The 8,712-nt window shown below is 62.3% G+C and overlaps 1 long non-coding RNA gene across 1 annotated transcript; it reads right to left on the reverse strand.

Annotated features, from left to right (window-relative positions):
* Positions 1-1,063: 1,063 nt before the first annotated feature.
* LOC122384682 lies at positions 1,064-5,620 on the reverse strand. The gene is made up of 4 exons (XR_006257079.1): positions 5,509-5,620; positions 3,017-3,104; positions 1,945-2,050; positions 1,064-1,228 (listed from the first exon to the last, which is right to left on the reverse strand). It is a non-coding gene; the product is annotated as an uncharacterized LOC122384682 (long non-coding RNA).
* Positions 5,621-8,712: the final 3,092 nt, after the last annotated feature.

Consider the following 8,712-nt stretch of genomic DNA (forward strand, 5'->3'; position numbering starts at 1 on the left):
AAAATAGCTACCACGTAAAAAGCCGGAACACCAGTTGCTGTTTCTACAAAGAATGATGGAACAATGTAATAAGAGAAGTCATTAAAAACTTAGACGAAAGACATCACCAGCCCCTTTCCTTGATACAAAGCACTGGCTTCTACGAATGCATAATGCCGCCTTGCAAGTAGTACCATAAGAAAGCAGTGACGAAAAACGGACATGAATAAAAGGCAGCATTCCGTTTCATAAGCGGCGCGTATCTAATTACAGACACGCCTATCGTTTGCGGAGCGCTAATAAAACATTTCATCAGCTGCGGTGTTTAAACTGCTGCCATTTCAGTCTACCAGCCGCCACCGTTCAACCTCCAACCTCGCCACAGACCGACAAACCGCCGGGTTCAACGCATCCTCTGCACAATGGCAACCGCCGACCGCAAACGTCCCCCCCCCCCCTCCCCACTGACAGACCTGGGCACAAACACTGAGCAGCGGCGGCGACAGTGCTGCGGACGGAGCTGGGGAGGGGGTATAGCTGAACAATACGACAGGAAAGATAGAGTGGGCCAGAGCACGCCGAGAGATAGAGCGAGCTAGAGCAAAACAGTCGACAATAACGGAGCCGCTTCACTTTACGCCAGCACAGTCCTGCTCTTAGTGTGGAGTGTGGACACACAATAGGGGGGCCCAATTCCAGTCAGTGGAGTGGGCATTAACTGGTGGTCGGGTCGGGTCACAGTGAGGACATTAACTAGTGGTCGGACCACACAGTGTGTACACTTGTCATTAGTCCGGGACCGGAGCGGCGGCGGTCGACAGGTGTTTGCTCGGCTGATGGACCGCCAACACCGACCGCAGCGCTCAGTTTAGCCGGCGCGGTGGTCCGGGTCCACAGTGACCCGTGACCTACCACTAAAGCCCCAGCCAGACACTCATCAATGGTATGGGGTGACCCATCACCATGTCATGCCCCCGCTGTCCCCGGTCAGACCCGCGACTAACCAGTGAAGTCCCCAGCCCACCTACCCTGGGTGAGTTTCCATCCCCCACAGCCCCGGCCCGGCTCTCACCATGTCGTCCATTTCGCGTCTCAGTCGGCTGAGCTCGGGGCCGATGTCAGCCGTCGTCTCCTGCGGCGGCGCCGCGGGACATAGCGGGTCGCTGCCGGCGGCCGGGGCGGTGCAGGAGACGGAGTCTGTACCGGCGGTCGGCGGAGCAGCGCAGGCCGAGGCAGCGTCAGCCGGTGACTGCGGACGTGACAAAGAATCGAGGAGTCAGAGACAGCGACAGAACTGGCGACAGAACCGGCACCTATCACACTGCTCCGTGCCGGGCACCGCCGGAAACGACGTCACAATGGCACCGCCGTGTCCCTCAGAGCGCCACAATGCAAGGTCACAGGTCGCCTCGCGGGCCGTCCGTCGGCCGAGAGAGGCCCGGCGATTAAAGCCGCTGATTACACCGCATAATGGAAAGCCCGCGTCAGGCCACGAAAAAAGCCGAGCTTTCACGTGACGGGCGTGCGCAGCGCGTGCATCAGGGGGAGGGGGAGGGGAGGAGAGGGTGAGCGGCGTGGACTGTGGGCGTGTATGGGCGACCGTGTGACTTGAACGCGAGCTTGTGACATGTCACGAACACAATTCACGTGTAGCGTGCGCCGGCTCACCGTAAACTATCTAATTACATCCTGTCCCTTACCACGGTGATTCGGACGGACCACTCGCGATTATAATGGAGTAATGATTCCATCAGAGGCCGTTCGGATCGTAATAAGCTATAAAACTGCTGGCAGAACCACCGGCTCATTTGTGAACAGGATCATTACCGGCTGGCTAAGTATAAACTCCGTGTCATTATCCGTGCACTAATGGATTGGCAGCCATCAATCAGACAGACTATCAAGTTTAGCGGCCGGTGTACGCCGGTGGCAACTCGTCCGCCGCCGCTCGGCGCGGGTACCTACCGGTCCGTGTTCCAGGTGCTGCAGCCGCCTCTGCAGCGCCTCTATCTGACTGTAGAGCCAGCGTTTCTCCTCGTCCTCGTTCACTGCGGGCCGCGCCTGGGTCTGCCTGGAACAGCGCACAGCTCAGTGACACTCTGCGCTCGGGAGGGGACTGCCGGACCGCGGAGCCCCGCACGGCAGACGGTACCGGGCTGACCCGCGCGGCCAGGGAGCCGCTACAAGCAGCTTATGCTAACGATTCAGGCGCCATGTGCGATCGTCCGAGGGATTAGCCCCACGGAATTCAGGGGCGATTTGTAGCTGTGAATCTGTGATTGCGCAAGCCTTATATAGAGCACCCTCCGACCGTTTCCGACAATGCTACCCGGCGCTGCATAATGTAGAGCGTTAGATCTCGTCGCATTCAGTGTCACATTCTCACACAAACATGGTAAGCACATGGACGATGTCGGATGACCCAAGGCCACGTCTCGCCCCAGCCGGGCGCGGCACGTCCCTCACAAGTCCTGACCCCAACGTCACGAGTCGTCTGGTCAGTTTCACCGGACAGGTAACACCCGTCACGGCTCAATCCGTCACAGAATGAGAGAGCAGCTCACAGTGAACGTCTCACGGACACGGTCGGAGCGAAACTGACCGGGGCGAGCACGGTCAACGCTATCAGACTGTGACCGAGGCACCGGGACAGCCCTTCACGAAAGGTCTCTAATCGAGCTGACCCGAGGGGCGGACAGGCTAACTCGTGAGGCGAGGGCGGTGGGCGGAGTCTGCGGCCTAAAACAGCGTCACGTCAGGGCTGCAGTCGTGACCCTGCTGTGACCCGGCGATTATCACAAGTTTACAAACGACAAAGCTTAAAGAAGGCAGGCAGTGGCAACAATTAACATACAATCACGAACTAATGTGACCCAACCCTCGCCAGAGCTGGTTACTATCCTAAAGCTCCCCGATGCCGCCCCGAGCTACTCACTGGGTACGCTCCAGCTCCGCGATCCGATGACTTCCCGCCCCAGCCTGTAACCCACTCAAAGCTCCCCAATGGCGTGTAAAGGGCTACTCAGTAGGTACTCACTGGGTGCGCTCCAGCTCCGCGATCCGGCGGAGGATGGCGGCTCGGCGAGAGGCGCGGTCTGCCCGCCGCCGGCGCCGCTCCGAACCGACTGGAACAGACACACGGCGGTCAAACAGACGATCACATAGACAGTCACACAGCAGAGCAGCTCCGAACGGTCTGTAACACACACAGACGATAAACGGCGGTCCCACACGGTCTCACGACAGTCACACAGCCGCTCAGTAGCGGTCCCACAATCGGGACTAATGGCGGAGACGATCGGCGGGTACCGGTGCCGAGCTGAGAGTCGAGGTGAGAACGGCACATGGTAGATGGACACAGGCTGACCGGTCAGACAGAGGTCACAGGACCGACAGAGCGGAGTAAGTACCTAACTGACGCTGCAGAGGAATGGAGACGGAGGAGGAATTGAAGGCAGCGACCCAGATACTAAATTACGTAAGCATGCAAGTAAACAACAGCACAGACAGCAGGACGAAGGTGCGCAATACATTGGTGACTTGCCTCCCCTCCCCCACTCATCGCGACGAGACGAGTCGACAAAATAGGTGAGATGAGACGGCAAGGCCCAATTCCAGCCCCATGCAAACACCATGACTCGGCACCGTCGGACAGCTTTTCCATCAGAGTATAATGACGGGAATCGCCCGTCATCAGCCGTTGAGGATTATCGCACCGCAGCGGCGGAGCAAAAACGGCCTGCTATCATATCAGCTGGGGCGGCTGGAGCAGCCGTCCGGTTCGCCGGGGAGATCGCTCGGTCACGGCACAGGACGGGCGGGGCGTGAGACTTCTTTCCTGGAGAAAGGGTGAGTGGGGGGAGAGGGAGAAAAAGATAGAGAGGGAGAGAGAGCGAGAGAGAGAGAGAGAAAAAGAGAGGAGAGAGAGAGAGAGAGAGAGAGAGAGAGAGAGAGAGAGAGAGAGAGAGAGAGAGAGAGTGACCAAGCCCAAGCGCGAGCCGACTCGTCGGCAAAACACAATCATCATCCGTCCACGAGGGAGGGTAAGGCGCGCGCGGATCGGTCCTCTGTGGACGCCGAGCATCCCTGCACAGTGACAGGCCTCCCATCACCAGGACCAATACTGGTATCGGCGGCGGCCGGCGGCCATGTGCGGCGACTGGGGACCGGTCGGTCGGACGGGCCCGGCGCCGGAGAGAACGGAGGGCGCCGGCTGACACGGCGACCCGGTCAGACGGGGAGCGGCGGACCACCTCCGGACATGCCTGTCGGCCAAAGCGCGCGGTCTCCTCGGCTTGGAGAGCTCCCAATTTGGAGACAGCTCGCCATCACTGCGCCAGCTCGGTCGGCCCTCCACAAAGGTCACAGGCTCGTCCTTAGACCATGTCACTGTCAAGACAGCCAGGCTGACAGCGGACACAAACTCGGCCAAACACTGAGTGACGGCTAATGACAGTCCTGCGGAGAGCTTTGGTCAATGACGGCCCGTCTCCGCGGCGCCCCTGAAGAACAGCCCCCTGTGCCGATGGCGCACACATTCTTGGCAGCGGACTGGCTCGGGGGCGGGGCGGGCGCAGCCACAAAACGCCCGGTGACAGCACGTGCCTGGGCGCACTCGCCGCCCGCCGAGTCCCCGGACGGCTAAAATTAACGCCGAGTGGCTCTGTTTGGTCTCTGGCCCTCTCACGGACGATTAGCGGCGCTGTACCGGCGCCTCGTACAGTCTGTATTCGCACGTGCGGAGAGGGAGCCAGCACTGTCTCACAGCGACAACGGACGAGCACCAGAGGACGCAGTCGGCAGCACTGCCAGCATCCAGCCATCACGGTGAAACATTGTGTAAACCCAGACCGGTTAAACGCTCCATCAGCGGCTGGGACAGCCGGGACAGCCGCTCCGCCCGGCCGAGCAGGCTGCGTTTAACGCTGATATACCGACGGCCGGCGATAGAGACAAACGGTGAAACGGTTATAGATGGCCGGCGCCGATGGTGCCGTGGGAACCTCCCACCAGGAAAATCGTTTTCCCAGTTCCACTCCAGACCATGCGGAAATCAGACAATCACTTCCTCCCTATCACATAGCGGGGCGTTTGGGCCAATTTGCAGCAGCGTCATAGCCTGGCGATAGCACCTGATGGCGTCATCATTCCAGGGAGAGGCAAACACCGATAGACGCATGGACGGACACGGCACCTCTGACCGCGGCAGGCGGGCGCCATTCACCGCAGATGACTGTAGCCGGCTAATGAATCACCCACAGTCTGCTCACACAGCCTGTCTCGGCGGCGGCCAAAGGGACAGCTGGCCACCGGCACTGAGCACAGCTGCGCCTCCTGACCACCGGCGAACCGCCGCCGGCGCCGCACCGCTTACCGGCGATCGATCCCGGCCATACGGTCCGACCGGCCGCCGCGCGCCACGCCGGGCCGTACCGAGCCCAGCTGACCGCGCCCGGTGTGCACGGCCCTCTCAGCTGCGGCGGTACAGGTGAGAAGACCCACAGCGAGCGCTACAGACGGATCACTCACCGTGAGCTCAGCGGATCACTCAGCGGAGACGTCACTCGGTACTCGGCGGCGGCGCATCTGGTCCTCAGCTGGGCGCCGACCCACCGCGGTACGGCACTGAGACACGCCCTCAGCACACTCACAGACGTCCCGTACACTGGGGACACTGCGGGGACACAGCCGGCGCCGCCGCCGCGTCTCAGGCGTGTCCGCCGCGCCGGGATGGCAGCGCGCGCGGCCGGCACTGCCGATCGATCGGGGCCGCCGGTCCGGCGCCGGGCGGACCGCCGACAGGGACCAATGGACCACCGACAGGGACCAATGGACCGCCGACAGGGACCGGTGGACCAGCGGCAGACCACCACCGCAGCTGACCGCCAGACCCGTGACCACAGCCGAGCAGCGCCTTGGCGCGCACCTCCCCACCTGCCGCTCAGACCGCTACTGACGCCGGCGTGCACGACACGCCGCCGGCCGGGCCGCCGCACGGAGCTGCCGCCGTGAGTCAGAGCCGCCCGTGTCACGGCCGCGCACACTGCCGACTGACCGCCGGACCGCCGACCGGGGCGCCCTGGCACCGGGCCGGACCCTGGCACCGCCGCCCGCTCCCGTCACGGGCCTGGCGCGTACTCAGCCGGCTGCCGCGTCCGTGACGGCTCGGGGTCACGGTCGGCCGTCACGAGATGGCGTTACGACTGGCGCCGGCAGCGTCACGGTCCACCACCGGCGGCTGGCCGGCCTCCCGCCGGCCGGTGCGACTCTCAAGTGCCCGCTCCGAGCCGCCCGCGCCCGTCACCGGCCGGTCCACAAACACCGGAGACTGTTCCACACAAACACCGGTGACCGATCCACACACACCGACTGCAGGTCGGGGTAAGTACAGTAGCAGTTGATGCACCAAACACCGGGACACGATGCAGACCGATACACAGCACACTGCACGTGCCGCTGCAGCCGACTCACCCTAGCACTTGCTCACCGCGCTCTGCAGCTGTGCACTGCCCACACTAGCGCGTCACCGACCACGCGGCCCGGCTCCCCTCTCAGCAGCCCGCGCACCTCCTCACCGCTCTGCGCCACCCACCCGACCGTCCTGCCGTCCCGGCCGGCGCACACGGCGGGACTGTACCGCTGCGCCGCGCGGCCCAGCCCGGCTCGGACAGCAGACAGCGCGCCGACGCGGCGGCGCCGCGCGGCCGCCACGCGCTCCCACGCGCTGATCGATCCCCGAGCCCGGGACCGGCAGGGAGCCGACGGGCGAGACCGACACCGACGGCCCCTAGGGAGCCGGGGCAGACGAGCCCCCTCAGGGATGGGAGTGAGCCATGCCATGAGGGAAAAACAACCGGCAATCAAACGGGGGACGGAGGACCAAGCTGTCATAATAATGCGTTACAAGGGTCTCAAGAGGCCACCGTCTTTCCAATGGACGTCGGGCGTGGCACTCCCCTGAAACACTCCACGATGAATCTAAGTGGGACGACACAACTGCTTCGATGGCAAATAAGCTTCAAAACTGCTCTCAGTTGACGGAGAAGCCAGTTAAAATTTCAGCCCAGCTCTCCACGACAAAGGAGCGGACCGGTTTGTCCGTCCACGGTCCATTCGGCCCGACAGCCCGCGGCTCAGACGTCGGAGAGGAGGGGGGGGGGGGGCAGCCTCCATCGATTGCGGCGAGCGGCAGCTGATCACACCGCCGCCGGCGCCGACGGGGTCAGAGGTCACCCGGCCCCGGGGACGAGACCAGCAGTCCAGACCCCGCGGAGGGAACTGCAGTGGAACCGTCCGTCAGCTCTCAACGGCTATCGAAGTATACGTAACTGCTGACGGGACACGTCTGAAGAGGGCGATGCATCAAGCATTCAGCCTGAATGAGGGGGCGATAGGATGAAAGGGGTCGGAGTGGCGGCTCAAATTTAGCCAACGCTCTGCTTGACTGGGAGCGGAACCAGTCAGCGGAAAGGGTAACAGTGGCAGGCCATTAGCCAGCTCGTCAAATGCCAGAAGCCATTTCTGAACAGAACGGCAGCCAATTAGCATAGTCTACATGGTTTGGGCGAGCGCCGAACTCGGTTCAAAATAGCAATCCTCTGCCCGGCCGCCGACAGTCCGCCACTGTTCATGCATACATTGAAACGGTCATCCATATGCATGCAGGCCTCGATCGCTGACCACTCTGCCGCTCTGGGACTCTGTCACTGCCGCTCTGGGTCTCTGTCACTGCCGCTCTGGGCCTCTGTCACTGCCGCTCTGGGTCTCTGTCACTGCCACTCTGGGTCTCTGTCGCTGCCGCTCTGGGTCTCTGTCACTGCCGCTCTGGGTCTCTGTCACTGCCGCTCTGGGTCTCTGTCACTGCCGCTCTGGGCCTCTGTCACTGCCGCTCTGGGTCTCTGTCACTGCCACTCTGGGTCTCTGTCGCTGCCGCTCTGGGTCTCTGTCACTGCCGCTCTGGGTCTCTGTCACTGCCGCTCTGGGTCTCTGTCACTGCCGCTCTGGGTCTCTGTCGCTGCCGCTCTGGGTCTCTGTCACTGCCGCTCTGGGTCTCTGTCACTGCCGCCGCCGCCGGCCCTGTCCCTCGGCATCTGGCGCTCCTCTCTCACCTCCCACGGAGCTGAACACATCAATCAGCTAAGTGGCCGCCTGTGTGAAACCAATGCGGCTGAGTGCTCGGCGCGGTAGCCGCGTCTGACCGGAGATAAAGCGGCGGCGCTGCCCGGACCGCTCCGCAGTCAGAGACGAAACGCAGGCCTGGCCGGCCGATAGCGCTGCACTGAGTATCAACTGAGGGCACCGTCCGGCCCTCGGGACGAGGCGGTACGCCTTATAGAGCAGTGGTGATAACAGGGAGCTGTCCCCCTGATGGCACACAGCGGCACACGGTGGTCCTGGCGCCAAGCCCGCCGAGCGACACTCGTCAGCGGGCAACTTCACCCGTGATCTCCTAAACAGTGACTTCCATCTGCCGCTCATCGCCGGTACAGTCACCGCAGCTGCCGCAGACAGGAAACGCCTCTCGACACGACACGGATGTGACTACGGAATACACGACCGCGGGCTGTGCAGACCGGCTGTATACACAGACAATCGGGTCTGACAATGCCGGGGACGGATGGAGGGCACACTACGGTCAACGAGCAGTGAATAGTCGTGAATAACTGATGTCCAACGTCTTCCCAACAATCAAACACAACTGACGCAGCTCAATTCACATTCATTCTCGCCTAT

Source organism: Amphibalanus amphitrite, unplaced genomic scaffold (assembly GCF_019059575.1).
Source record: "Amphibalanus amphitrite isolate SeventyFive unplaced genomic scaffold, NRLGWU_Aamphi_draft 000196F_arrow, whole genome shotgun sequence".
Taxonomy (NCBI): Eukaryota; Metazoa; Arthropoda; class Thecostraca; order Balanomorpha; family Balanidae; genus Amphibalanus; species Amphibalanus amphitrite.